Source organism: Silene latifolia, chromosome 3 (assembly GCF_048544455.1).
Source record: "Silene latifolia isolate original U9 population chromosome 3, ASM4854445v1, whole genome shotgun sequence".
Lineage (NCBI taxonomy): Eukaryota > Viridiplantae > Streptophyta > Magnoliopsida > Caryophyllales > Caryophyllaceae > Silene > Silene latifolia.
In genome coordinates this window covers 7,988,008-8,003,802 of record NC_133528.1, presented here as the reverse complement: position 1 = coordinate 8,003,802, position 15,795 = coordinate 7,988,008, and the positions used below count along the sequence as shown (strand labels likewise).

Sequence of the window (15,795 nt, the reverse complement as noted above, 5' to 3'; positions counted from 1 at the left end):
GGCTCAGGTAGATTGGCGTTCTTCTGTCTTTGGAGATTGAAGGAGTCTGTTCGGATCTTGCTGATCTCAAGATCGTTTGTCAATTTACGTAGGTTCTACAAAACACGACGCAAAAGGTGCTCAATTTTGGCGGGAATGCAATTTCGCCCTATAAGTAAAGCTTAATGCGTCGGTTTTTGGAAGAAACTCTCAGCAAAACTGATGTATTTGATCAAATACTTCAGTTATATTACTAAACCGACTTATTTAATATTAAGTTTTTGTATCGATTGTACCAAAAACCGATGCAATTGATATTAATTAAAATAGAACCCACAGTTTCTATTTTTCGCTCATTCACACACCAATTCAACGAGCCCAATTTCTCTCCATTTCCTAAAAAGAAATGGAGAGGCAAGTTCTTATAAATGGTTCGGATCGCATTTTGGTAATATCTAACGGTTCTAAATTTACGCATAAAAATAAAGGGGAAATGAGAGTGAAGGGGTAATTATTATTTAAATAGATTGTGAGAGAAATGGAGAGAAAGGAAATGGAGAGGATCCATTTTGCAATTCAACTCAGTTACATTTTTTCTCTCTCTTATCTACGCCTACCCAAAACGCACCCTCACGCCGCTATTGTTCGACCACCCTGCCGCCATCAATCGCCGACAATCTCACCTTCCGGCGACTAGTGTACTACATGTCGATATCCCCATTCTTTTCTCCATGTGAAAGGTATTTGACCAAATTTTATTAGTAGAAAGTATTAATTTTGAATAATTATACAAATAATATTTGTGTTTGTTTGTTATACAGCATATAATAATTATTATTTGATGATGAAAATGATAGAAGTGGTGGTTGTGTTTATGATTTAGTTGAAACTAGATAATTTATGATTAGGGTTTGGGATAAAAAAATGGGGAATTTGGAGTAGAGTCCGATTTTGAGTTAAACAGCGGTGAAATGTGTATAATTAAATTCATAAATTTGGTGTTTCGTGGGTTTTTATTGCATTTCAATGCGCATAAATCTTAAAGATGAGTTCATGAAGTTGAAGGAGGAACATAGCATTGATAACATGGTCACTATGCAGGCAGCCTAGATTGTTCTGTGGCCATGTTTTCGATTTGTCCATGGATTTTTCTTCTTCTTCTTCTTCTTCTTCTTGTTTAAAGGAACGAAAAGTTGATGCTCTTGCTATCTTCCCTTCTTCTAGCACTCACCAGGTCTCCCATTCTTTTTTCACTCCTGGCCTCTTATTTCAATGTTTTCTGGTTTATAGGACAATTAAAAGCTAAAGATCTAACATGTAGTTACTTAATTTGATCATGTCTTCATCATTTATACTACTTATTTAATTGATTTTCTGTTTAAATTATGAGTTATGATAATTTATTATAAAACTATACTGCTTGTAAAACCTTATTCATTAAAGAATTACCACATCTATGGGAGAATCTCAAGATAAATTGTGAGACGGTCTCACTCGAACTATATACTTGTATCTAAGAGACTTGTATGCATGGTAATATGGTGTGCCAAATAGTATTAGATTAACTTTGTAGTGCCATTCTATCCTAATACTCAAGTGTATTTCTTTCTTATTATAAACTTGGTCAATTTTGTTATTAACCCTAAACTAGTTTAAACCCGTGCAAAGTGCACGAGTATATATAAAACTATTTACAAATATGACTTACAAATTTATTATATGAGTTAAAACTTTCCATCTGTTTTAAATGTCTAACTTTTGAAAATGTCTTTGTCATCTGTCTAGTTAATAGTTTGCATTTGCATTATTTTTCGCTCACAAAATAAATCAAATCTAAACTATTCACGGGGACAGGGGGAGTATAATTTTGTGCGTAAGTCGTTTAAAACCAGCAATCATGCGTTACAATAAGACCTATCAAACTTTAACTCAATCCAACCTCTAAACCCGAATGTTTAACCCGTTTTATGGTCAAAACCCCTAAATTTTAACATGGAGTCCAAACGATCCACGACTCTAAATGAGCCGTCATTTTAGAGTCAACCCGACACGTTCGGCCTAAGGGGTGATAATAAGTTTATATTAAATATATATTTAAATTTTCCTAAAAAAATTAATAATTACTCTGTATATTATTATTATTATGAAAATATTAAATTTCTATGTATTAAAAATTAAATAATAAAAAACAGTGTTAACTTGCGGTATTTTAAATCATAAACATGATTAAAAAATAATTATCATAATAAAATTATTTTTTTACAACTCTTTCAATGTAAGAACTAACTATAACTGTGAGCGATGAATATGATTAAACTATTTGTATCAAATACTTCGCATGAATTAATTTAAAATATATTATTTAATTATGATAAAAAAAAGCGTTAAAAATTTATTTTAACCCATATTCTAACTAAATCTGACCCGTGAGCCGTGACCCGTATAACCTTACTCGTAGACCCGACCCATTTTATAAACTTATCGATGTCCTTTTAGATAACGATAAGTATTTATTAAATGTATAATTTTTTTAAATATATAGTCCTAACAATTAGACTAAAAATAATTCTATTTATATAGTTTAAAAAAATTCCATGTATGTTGTTGAGAGACGACTCATAATAACAGAAGTCTAATATTGTTGATAGATTCTGTTTGAAATATTTATTTGATATTCCAAATTAGGTTTATTTCATAGAGAATATTTCTAGTAAAAATAATGTCATGTATATTGTTACAATAAACATAATTCTCACTATAGACTTAGCGTTAATTATTTTTTTTCTACTGTATGTAACATGTAAGGTTAGATAATTGTCTAATAAACACAAAGAACGTCAAAAGCCATCAATAGTCCAAGTTACAGATTACTACTCGTATTTCATAAATTATTTGCCTATATATAACTTTAAAATATTGAAAATATATGTTTTTTTTTAATGAGGAAACAAACTTAAGTGAACTTTTCATTATATAATGCTTTAATTTAGGAGTTGGTTTAGGAAATATTTGTTTTTAATCAAAATGAAGTATGTGTAGATGGGAGGGAAAAAATGTTGTAGTGGTTATTGTTTTATTATTTAGTATAGATAGATTCTCTACAATTCCATGTTTTTTTGTCTATCTTTTTTCACTTATGCAATCAACGGCTTGTGAGTTATATTTCTTTATCTATTGATGGTGATCATGACCTTTTTAATAAGTTAGCCATATGCATACTTGTGCTCAGAAGAGTTGCACACCTCCGCTTTTGTTCAATGGCGTGCTTGAAGAACGCTTCTGTTGCTGTTGAGTACTCAACATACTTAGTACTATTGGCACCAGGTATGACCCTTTACTCTTCGTATTCATTTAATTCAAAACGATATTTTTCACTATTTGATTCTTACATTGTTGCGGAGTTGGTGAACAACAGCTAAAAATGAGAATTTGAGATTGATATGAATAGTGGTCAACGGGATTGTTTCAGTTTGATTCATGGATAGTCTTGCTAAATTTACAAGATCAGTTTTGGAATTGGTGACAGTGGTGAAACGGGTATGTTAAGTTGTGGCAAGTTAGTTTCATGGAATTAGTTGTAGTCTGAAATATTAACCTTAAAAGAGAGTGAATTACAGTTACAGGAGATGTACTGGCTAAGTATTTTATTGCGCGGAACTACTGATAGATAAAGTTAATTCGAAAAATCGAATTATTATGTCAAGAGTTTTATGTAATTGAAATCGATTTGGGTGGTGGAATAGAGTTGTATTAAAGTTGATGAGACTATATCTGTTTTGGGGCTATGTAATTTTTTGTAATTGGAAGGAACTTAGTAGGGATTCATTATTTAAGTACCAATTTCAATAGGTTTATGATCATATATTTGCTATTCAACCTTGCTAAGTGCCATTTTCGGTAAGTCTGTGTTTCTCATCGATGTGTTAACGGTTTGTTTGACTTATGTTTTTTTTTCCCTGCTATTCACTAGAGCCTTTTTACCAGTCTCCTCAAATTAGTCGAGATAGACTTGTATTTAGTATTCCCTATGCCTTCTCAAGCAGTCAAACTATTGATAAAGCAAAAAGTTCCCAAGTTATTTACATATTGAATATCTATGGACTGACCTTATTTCTATTAGCATTGTCATATATGCTCAACCAAACATGGTTGCCTTACTTGTTTGATTGCTTGTCTTATGCAATGAACTTTTGAGAAAATCAATCTAGAACTTGTATGATTATTTTGTTTCTATAAATTTAAGGTTTGATGCAGTATTGTTGGTTTTATTGCAGGTGGATCTACTACTATAATTTTGTGTAGAAATGCAGTTGTTGTTGGTTACACTAGTCGGCCAGGATGATGAGCTCACTTGCTAATGAGATCGTTTGCATGTGCTGCAAATGTGAGTATATCTATCTGCTTGATTCAATATTTTATTAGAATGACTTGAGTGATGTTGCTCATCATCTTTTGGATTTATTGAATGACTTTTTGGTGAGTACTTGAATGGGTGTCTTGCACGATCAGTACTCAGATTATTCCTACCTATGGTGAACCAGGTATGCATGGCTAGTCCCAACTCGTTCCTCATATGAAAAGGCGGTGGCCCTGATACAGCATAATCTTGCCTATGAACAAGTCGAGGGCTATAATGCCTAGTGGGTATTGACACCAGGCTCATGTTGTCATATTTATCCAAACTCAGATGGACTTGTCATGTAAAGCCCGGAAATTGGTCTTACAGTAGTGCACCTGCTCTAGAAGCTGAAGCAGATGTCGGTAAACCTGGTTATGATCACTCGAGTGCTCAGACTGGTGCTTTTACAGATGTCGCACCCAAGCCCCTTTAAAACCAGGTCTAGCGCGTGTATTTTCAGTAGTAGGATGCATCGAGCAAATGTAAGCCCGTCCCCGCTAGATAGTACTACTACTAAAAGCTCTAGAATAAGACCGGTTTTAATTTGAATAACATGATTATTGTATCGTAATGTAGCTAGTTCACTACTAGTGATTGGATTTGAAGAAATGTATATGATGTATTGGATTTTAATCTGAATAACATTGGTATGCATTGAGCAGTTAACAATTTAATTTTGGTATTCGGATTGTGAGTTTTATGTAATTTCGGTGTCAAATTTTTATATATATAAAAAAAAGCATTAATAAATTGCGTTGGTTCTAGAAAGAAATGATGCAAATGAGAAAAATGAATTGGCCCTAAAACAAAATATGAATTGCATCAGTTATGATAACAAATGACGCAAAAAATCAAGAAAATACATCGGTTTTATAAAGAACTGACGCTAATGTTGCTTTATTTGCGTCAGTTGTACATATTTTTGCGTTGGTTTTTAAAACACAACTGACACAAATGACAATTTTTTGCATCGGTTTTTAAAGCACAACTGACGCAAATGTTGAACTTTTTGCGTCAGTTCCACAACTGACGCATAGCAAATACGACCCCTCGATATACGTCAGTTCAAAACTGACGCAAAAGATGATAATTTGGAGATTGTATAACTTATATTGCATCAGAATCAATTCAATTGTGTTTTACATGGTTAAGGAATTAGCTATTTATACAAGATAAGTAAGCTATGTAATCTATCCTATTTCCGGCAAATATTCACAACAACTATAATATATCACAAAGTAGGAAATAATAGAATTTCCTTGATTGCATGATAAGAGCCAACGGCTCTATTGGGGTTGGTGGCAACAGCTAGGTGTTGTGTAATATCCGAGTTGTTATTACCCCCCCTCAAGGAGCGTGTAGTTTGGAAACGCCCAACTTGGATAGAAGCTCGTCAAAAGATATGCGCCCGAGGGCCTTCGTAAATATGTCTGCGAGCTGGGATTTTGTATGCACATATTTGGTTGTGATTGTGCCTTTTTGTATTTCGTCCCGGATGTAGTGACAATCAACCTCGATATGTTTTGTCCGTTCGTGGAAGACCGGATTGTTTGCTATGTGGAGGGCGGATTGATTGTCGCAATGTAAGTGAATAGGCTCGGCGTGAGAGATGCCCATGAAGTTGATTAAGCCCTTGAGCCATTTTAATTCACATGTCGTATATGCTATAGCGCGATATTCGGCTTCGGTAGATGACAGAGAGACAGTGGTCTGTTTCTTTGTTTTCCATGATATAGGCGATGAGCCAAGAAAAACGATGTAGGCCGAGAGAGAACGGCGGCTTGTTGGACATGCTGCGTAATCTGAATCACAATAGGCATTGAGTCGAAGATCAGAGTCGGAACGAAGTAAAATGCCTTGACCCGGAGAACCCTTTAGATAGCGAACGACTTGGAGCGCAGCGGCCCAATGATCCTGCGTAGGGGCATGCATAAATTGGGCCAAAATATGGACGGAATAGATGAGTTCCGGTCGAGTAATAGATAGATAAACCAGTCGGCCCACAAGGCGACGATATGGTTGTGGGTCAGTCAAAAGAGCGGCCTTGGAGAGTCCCAACTGATGATTTGGTTCCATGGGGATATGAGCGGGTTTTGCCCCTAGGAGACCTGTTTCTGTAAGGATATCAAGTGCGTACTTGCGTTGAGACACAAAAATTCCCAAACTGTTTCTTGCGATTTCAAGACCAAGAAAATATTTGAGGAGTCCTAGGTCCTTCATGTGAAAACATCGGCGTAGATAATCTTTAAAGTTCGTAATTACCTCGTTATTGTTGCCACAAATGACGAGGTCGTCAACATAAACAAGAACATGGATTTCTGAGTTGGATGTGGTCATCGAAAAAAGAGAGTGATCGCTCGGACACTGTTTGAAGCCATATTTAATTAAGGCGGAAGCAAGCTTAGCGTACCAGCACCGTGGAGCTTGGCGTAGCCCGTATAACGATTTTTGGAGACGACATACCAAGCCATCTTTAGGTGCGTTGAGCCCCGGAGGTAATTTCATGTAAACTTCTTCGTGAAGATCACCGTGAAGGAATGCGTTGTGAACGTCCATTTGATGGAGAGTCCATTGTTTGGCAGCAGCAATAGCAAGTAGGGTCCGAACCGTAACAAGTTTGACTGTGGGAGCAAATGTTTCGTTGTAATCGACCCCTTCAACTTGACGATTCCCCATAACAACCAATCGGTCTTTGTATCTTTCGATTGTACCGTCGGCGTTATATTTAATCTTATATACCCATTTGGAGCCTATTGCCTTTTTGTTGGGAGGCAACGGCTCTAGAGTCCAAGTACGATTTTGTTCGAGAGCATTCAGTTCGATTTGCATAGCTTGTTGCCATTCGGGAACCTGTGCTGCATCTTTAAAAGAACTAGGCTCGTGATGTGTAGTCACGGCCGACAAGAAAGCTTGATGTTTAGGAGAAAACTTAGCATAATTAATATAGTGAGAAATAGGATACTTAGTACCTGACGGTGTTGGTGACACGGTGAGCACATGAGAAGATGGGCATTTTGGTTGACCAAAATCTTTAAGGTTGGAATTCGGAATTTTGAGGCGATGGTCGCGGCCCATTATGGGAGGTTTGGTGGTGGTTGGAGCGTCGGTGTGGGGGGGTTGATGCGGAAGGAGTATCGGTGGTCGGACTAGAAGTAGTCGAAGGTGGAGAAGTGGTGTTCGTCGAGGGTGGTTGGATAACGGTGGGTGATGGTTGGCTTATGATCACAGCTTGATCAATGGGTTGTAAAGTGTCATGAAGAAAAGAAGAAGGATGTTCATTATCGTGAATGTCAAGAGCCTTGTATGGAAATTCATTTTCAATAAAAACGACATCTCGAGACTCGAAATAAGATCCGGTGTCTAAGTCATAAAGACGCCATCCCTTCTTACCAAACGGGTATCCAATGAAAACACATTTTCGACTTTTAGAAGCAAACTTGTCGTGGGTACGATTTAGAGTTTTGGCATAACAAAGACAACCGAAAATACGAAGATTCTCCATAGGTGGAGATTTATTAAATAACATTTCGTATGGAGTTTTTTCGTCAAGAAGAGGAGTTGGGGTGTGATTAATTAAATGAACCGCAGTAAGAACACATTCACCCCAAAAATATAAAGGTAAACTTGCTTGGAATAAAAGGGCACGAGCAACGTTTAAAATGTGTCGATGTTTTCGTTCAACCCGACCGTTTTGTTGTGGGGTGCCCACATTAAAAGTTTGAAAAACTCCACCATTTTGATTGAAAATTTTTATAAGACATCGAAATTCACTTCCATTATCGCTTCGTAAAATTTTAATTTTCTTGTTAAATTGCCTTTCAGCCATAGCAAAAAAATTGAGAAGAGTTTGTTGAGTGTCACCTTTGTTACGTAAAAGATAGACCCATGTGGATCGAGAAAAGTCGTCTACAATTGTTAAAAAATAGGTGGAGCCACACGAAGCATTTTCGGAGTATGGTCCCCAAAGGTCGCAATGAATTAGATCAAATATAGAAGAGGCTTTATTCGTGCTTAAATGAAATTGTTCCCGTGTTTGTTTCGCGCGAAGACAAATGTCGCAAGTTCGAGTATGAAAATGTTTACTAGAATTATTGTCAATAAAAGGTAAAAAACGAAAAACATGTGAGGAAGGGTGCCCCAACCTTCGGTACCATAACTCGGAGGAGTCAGCCTTTCCCACCATACAAGCTTTGGCCGACTCATTCCGAATTCCTGTCAAATAATAGAGCCTTTCTCGTTGCTCACCCGCACCAATCACTGTCTTCGAGGAACGGTCCTGAATAAGACATAATTGGTGAGAAGATTGTATAGTAAGAGTATCATCCATTAGTAACTTTGAGACGGAAATTAAATGACAACTTAAATTTGCAGCGTAAAGAACATTTTTTAATATTAAACGATTTGATAATTTAATATCGCCGCATTGAGTGGCGAGAGTAAGGTCACCATTTGGTAACCCGACGGAGATAGGAGCAATAGATCGAATATTAGAAAAATGAGTGAGTGAACCTGACATGTGGTTAGAGGCTCCGGTATCGATAATCCAAGATAAAAGCGGAATGTTAGAAATATTACCGTGACTGGTAGACGAAGCAGATTGGTGTTCCTGCCATAAACGCGTGATTGTGGCCAGGTCCGTGGGATTTAATGAGTTGAAATCTACACTATCCATTACTGGCAGAGAGCGTGAAGATGGAGCAATAGGAGCTGGAGTTCCTTGCTGACCAGAGACCATATGGGCTCTCGGTTGAACAGACCCATTATTATTCTGACGATTTCTTTCATAGGCAGCCCGACCTTAAACATCCGGAACAAAAATTGCTCGACTAAGGTCTGTGTCACCTGGGTTGATATAAATTCGGTCTCGGGGACGATCGCCCCACCAGTCGGGGAATTTTCCCGTTACCCGATAACAAATTTGAAATTTATGACCATGTCGCTTACAAGCAATACAGTATGGTCTCGGGTTTTCGGTCTGATGATTGGTCGAATTAAAATTCATCACAGCAGTATTTGAATTATTATGCGCATGACCAGAACCCCGTCCTCCCCATTGTTTCGGTCGAGTTTCGACTATAACTACGGTCAGAATTTCGATGGGAATCAGAGACACGAGTTGCAAAGGCCATAACATCGGGGTTGGACTCAGTATTAGAACGAGATAAAGATCGTAAACCTTCTTCCTGCAAAAGTCTATTATATATAAGATCTAAATTAGGAAGAGGGGTGATACCGATAATTTGTGAACGTGCGTTATCAAACCGTGCATCCAGACCCATGAGAAAATCCCGAGCCCGTTTCTTCTCCCGTTGAGCATCCATTTTGGTTACCCAATTGCAGTGGCAGGGACTACAATCACATGTAGGCAGGGGATCAAACATGAGGATATCGTCCCATATTTTGATCATTCGACCATAGTACGACATCAAAGTTTCAGTCGGGCCTTGACGGCACGCAATTAAATCGGCTTCTAAATGAAAAACGTGTGGATCATTGCCCTGACAGAAACGATTCTTGATATCGAGCCATATTTGCTTCGCTTCTGGTCGAGTCGAAATGGTGCGTCGTGTGTTTGCTTCGATGGAATTGAATATCCATCCTGTGACCAGTGCATTCGTGGCCCTCCAGGTGGAAAAATTAGCAGCGGATTCGGCAGGTTTTACGGTGGTTCCGTCGATGTATCCCTCCTTCCCTTTTGCGATGAGTGCAAGATGGAAAGAACGGGACCATTCATCGTAATTAGACCCATTGTAAGCGATTTGTGTGATATTCGAACCGGTATTTTTGACTTGAATGACTGAAAATTGTTGTTGTTGAGCGAGAATTGATAACTTCCGTATTTCGAATTCGTCATTGTGTGAGAAAGAGTCGAGTAGTACTTTTTTTTTTTTTTTGATTTGAATCAAGAGGCAGAGGAACAATATTTCTAGCCTGATACCATGATAATTTGGAGATTGTATAACTTATATTGCATCAGAATCAATTCAATTGTGTTTTACATGGTTAAGGAATTAGCTATTTATACAAGATAAGTAAGCTATGTAATCTATCCTATTTCCGGCAAATATTCACAACAGCTATAATATATCACAAAGTAGGAAATAATAGAATTTCCTTGATTGCATGATAAGAGCCAACGGCTCTATTGGGGTTGGTGGCAACAGCTAGGTGTTGCGTAATATCCGAGTTGTTATTAAAAGACCTTCTACAACTGACGCAATAAGGGTTTTTTCCATTAGTGGAGAAAGAGTGGTCCGTCTCTCCCCCATTGAGGTAAGGCCCATGCCCATTTTGTATGATTTAACAAGAGATGAGAGGGATATACTTAGAATAAGGGGGAAAAATGTGCGGGATTTAGTAAAATGGTGTGCGGGATTTAACATGTCCTAAAATAAAATGGCATGTTTGGTTTTGAATGGAGGGAGGTTCGTGCTCATTTGGTAGTTAATTTTAAACCGAATCAACAATATTGATAGCAATTTTTAAACAAATTTTACTTTGGTAGCAGATAGTAACTGTCAAAAAACCCTAAAATAAAATCATAGTATTTGTAATTTTTATGTTGAGTTGAGGAGAGGAGAGAGTAATTAAATGGTACATAAAACATGGGGGACCCATATGCAACCAATTTTCTAAAACTCATCCGCCAATAGAAAGCCAAAAAAAACTTGACTTTTATACTATGTAGATTTGTAAAATTTAAAAAAAAAATTACTCTAATCATTAAAAAAGTTGGAAACTAGCTCGATATAGATGAGTCGGCACAATGCTCAAATCTTTCGGACAGAAATAGCATGCCTACTGTAAAGCTTCTCCGTTTCGGTTATTTGTTTACCCATATTTTTTGCACAAAGACAAGGAAAGAGGAGGGGGTCATTTATGGTTATTCATATTGAATGGCAAGTGGAAATAAGATATATATATAGATGGTCGAATTACTCATCAAAATCATTCATATAATAGAAAGGTAAACAAATGGACGAGAAACTAAAAAAAGAAATAGGTAAACAAATGATCGGAACTAAGGTTCAAATTTGGATTCATGTCCACAAGGAGTCTCATCGGGGATCCCGGGCCAGTGAGCCCTCGAGATTCCAATGACACGGATTTTTGTTTATTAGACAAGGCAAAGTGTTTAACAGGGTCGAGTTTGTTCGGATCTGCCATTTCGTACGTGTTATATACTCTGGTTAGATCGAGTTATCACTTTGCTTCGAATGTGTTGTTACAGGAAAAGGTAACAATTGAGTGGCTCGGGTCGGTTATGGTTGGGCTGAAAGCGGGTCAGGTTATATCTGTTTTGGTTATGTTGAGTCAATGACGAGTTCAGGCTAGTTATAATTCATGTCGAGTCATCATCAGATAAAAGTCGAATCGGGTTCGGTTCTTGTCAGTACCGAGTCAGGTTTTCATCATATATTTTACCTTATGTATTTGATTTTTGGATAGGTAACTTCAAGTAAAAGCAATGTTTTCCGTACAAGAGTATTTATTTTATCTCTAGGTGAAAACAATTGAGATGAATGTTAATTTGGGAGTAATAGGTAAGATAAGGGACTCAACTATGAGTTTTTTTTTACAGATAAGGGACTCAACTTTTAAATAGTACAGTTAAGGGACTCAAGGGTTAAAAGTAACGGAATGTTCACATTCATTGACAAAAAAGTTGACAGTTAGCTACATAATTATCAAATAAATCCTTCTTGTCCAAAATACATGTATCCTGAAAGACAAAAAAATGCATTTCACACTCGTCAAAGTGGAGTAATATTATGAAGTGCTTCCTTGGTTCTTCTTGCACTGACAATATTCTCCCTTCGTGATCTATGGTTTGCCCTTTGCCCAACTCTGAAAAAACAAACCTAATTGGCTAACAATGCATACACAAAGCACACATTATGCCGGCATAATAACGAAACTAGGTACGTTAAAATTAACAAATTACCTTGCCATGTGCGACTTGTAACACAATTTCTTCCGCTAGAGTCCATTAAAGTGGGCATGCCCGTAGATGTTGTGCTAGTTTGAGATTGGTCGTAAAAAGTGAAATCACGCATTGTAGTAATGCCACGTAATGTTTGTTGACCTTCAAAATTGGAATAATATGCAACTTGGTTGGCCTCTACCATATCATCCGCCAAATGATTTAATAGAAAAACATGTAATAACTTTACGAAAACAAAAAAACGTATACAAAAACAAAATTTCAGTCATAATCTATGAATATGAACATGTGAAAGAAAATAAGACAAGCAGCAATATTTGACAAAAACGTATACAACACAAAATTCGATAAAAATGTATACAACACAAAATCAAGCTCCAGTTAATATGAGTTCTAATATATGAAATTAGTAAACATCTATGAACAACCAAGCTTTTTTTTTTTTTTTTTTTTTTTTTTGGCAACGAGAAAGAAAGTTTCCTTACGCAGTACCTACCCGACTTTCCAAGTCGGACCTTATTATTACATTATTTGAAAAGGAAATTAAACTAAGGATGGAGTTAGCAAATAGAATAGGTTTCTTGAGGGGGCGATCTGAACTTGTCAAATGAGCGAAGCCTTCTTTTCTCTTCTTTATCAATTGAGCTTCAGAGGAGTACCTGCAACAAGACACACTTACGCCTCGAGGACGTAGAAATTTATGGGAGAAGGATCTACTTGTAGTGAAAGTAGATAAATTGTGTCTCGGAGATTCATCCCCTTGGCTATGGTTCTTCTTGGTGATAATAATTCTCTTTTTTTTCGCTCAGATGACGATTAGGAGGGTACCTGCAAGACATACCTGTAACAGGGGCACATGATAATTTGCCAAACGAGGAAGTCTTGCACTTTTTAGGGCTGGCTGAGAAAAGAAACAGTGGATAATCATTTGAATTATCATACTTCATCTAGTTTTGGGTTTACTGCTAAAACTATGGTTAACCCTTACAAATTTAACACATGGATTTTTGTATATTTGATTATAAAACCATACATAATTATTGTTGAATAAAAAAATTGTTACTTGAGAAGAGATGAAGAAATTTAAGAAACCACCATCCTGACAACTCCATATACAATAAGGTATTCATGCAAAAAATAATTGAAATAGATTAATATCACAAGAGAAAACTTAAATTGAACAATTAATTAGGAGTAATTAGTATCACTTACTTGGTTGTTTCTCCAGAAAGGATGCCCTTGATTTTTGATTTTGGGGAAGATGGAGAGGGTTTTGTATATCACTTTAGATTTGATCTAAGTGATTTCTAGAATTTAATTATTTTATTTCCTTTTTTTAATAAAATATACTTGCAGCACACATTGGCGCCATTTTTTTCGTGGACATATCAAGGATTGAACAATATGGGATAACGGCGTTATAACGGAGTCCCTTAACTGTACTATTTAGAAGTTGAGTCCCTTATCTGTAAAATAACCCATAGTTGGGTCCCTTATATTACCTATTCGTTAATTTGGTCTTACTTTCATCATTGTTAAGTTAACTAGTTGGAAAGCCCGTGCGATGCACGAGGCTCCTATTAGGATTAGCTGTAAAAATATATTCTTAAGTTAACAAAAAAGTTTAACTATGTTGAATCATTGATGGAAAAAAAATCATGGTTGGTATAGTTGATTGATGAATTATTAGTGCTTTTACCATAAATTTTTTGCATTCAATAGTACTTATAACATCAAGTGATTTAGTTATAATATGTACTTTGCTTTTACATTGTCGCAAGCACAACTGGTTTTTAATTCAATAAAAAATGCTCTCTCTGTCAATATGGTGGAGCTCACCAAAATGAATCCTTAATAACGGAGACAGATCTTTATGAGTCTTGTAAATTATTTTAATCTACAACAACTATGTAAAACTGAATGATGTTACATAAAACAACAAATATCATAATTATATATAGTGTGTTCAAAGAAAATGTAAAATCTCTTAAACATAGTTTTATCTTGATTATATATATATATATATTTACAATTAATAGTATTTGCTCCTTATAAACTTCTCACAACCTCAAATCCAAACTGAATTCCAATAGAATTATTAGTTTCTAAACAACAATAAAAAAAATATATGTGATTCTATTGCATAGAATGCACAGAGCAACATCATTTATTAGTTTTATGACATCATTTAAAACTGTTGAGTTACCAAGTTAATATTTTATGGCAACGCTGAAACGTTGGTTTACCTTACCATGGTCTAGTAATAGAAAACTATTAAATTTAACAAAAAGTCAAACCATGTTGAAAATGAGAGCAAACAAAATTTTGGGAGTTGATTAATTAGATGAGTGATTAATCATCAGTTTCCCTCACAAAAACACAACAAAAATGTTGGCATTTGGTATTGGCTATATCAGTTGTATACCATCCACAGATATAATTAGTTTGTAGAGTTATTATTCTTATTATCTCGCGCGTCATCGATTTTTAACAGAAATAGTCTTTGACTATTTACAATGAAGACTACTTGTCCTTAAAACTTCATGCAAAATATATAATACGACACATAATTTGATAAATTTGTGAAAACTTCTTTGTAAATAATGTCCTTCGTTTGGCCTTGATACATTTGGTCTCTATCACGATAAGAACCTTAATCCCTTGAATGACGTTGTTCTTGACGCTTCTACATAAAGGTGGTCATTACTAAAAACTCGTTTCAGCACATAAATTCCAACATGATTAAGTGATTGTCCCTGACTCTTGTTTATTGTCTAGTAAAACACTACTACAAAACCGACCAATTCTTGATTAAGGAGAGGTGTTTATGGAATGTAGTTAATTTAGTGGGTTTGCCAATTGAAAAGGCTAAGGCTCAAAGGGGGTGAATCAAAAAGGGAGATAATGTAGGGAATAAAACAAGGCTATTTGGCTATCGTGAGGTTCATATAAACTGATTTTTGCTTCATATCATATGCACAAAAATGTAATGCAATTTCATGATCTAAGGACGATGCGACACACTTATGCGTAATGATGTGACACGCCTCGCGAGGAGGCCTACTCTCAAACCTAGATGAGGGCGGGGTATGAATGTACCCACCCTAGGAGGCTCTACCCTTACCTTTGAGTAGCTAAGTCGAGCCAAAGGTCTAGTCTACGGCCCCTAGGTCTCACAAGATCGGTCCAAACTCATTGGTCAAGCCCTCCTTCCTCGGCTAACTAAGAGGCCACGGGCGCGAGTCACGAGGAGGGGAAAGGCACAATTGGGCACATTAGTTCATCATGGGGGTACTTGGTTCCCTTCCTTTGACCATGCTCTTCCTTAAAAACTTATTTACAAACTTAATGCAAAAAGAAAGAAATGCAACAAGTATTTACATGTGAACAAATGCATGCGGAAATTTAAACAAACATGAAATGAAACATGCAACAAATTGGCTAACCCTAACAGCACATCAACACCAAAAAT

The 15,795-nt window shown here is 36.2% G+C and overlaps 1 long non-coding RNA gene across 2 annotated transcripts; it reads left to right on the top strand.

Moving 5' to 3' along the window:
- The first annotated feature begins 557 nt into the window (after positions 1-557).
- On the top strand, positions 558-5,067 carry LOC141645873 (uncharacterized). 2 transcript variants are annotated; one of them, XR_012545197.1, is made up of 4 exons: positions 558-719; positions 3,209-3,303; positions 4,254-4,363; positions 4,521-5,067. It is a non-coding gene; the product is annotated as an uncharacterized LOC141645873 (long non-coding RNA). The 2 variants fall into 2 exon arrangements; XR_012545198.1 differs by lacking the exon at positions 558-719 and adding an exon at positions 1,138-1,213.
- Positions 5,068-15,795: the final 10,728 nt, after the last annotated feature.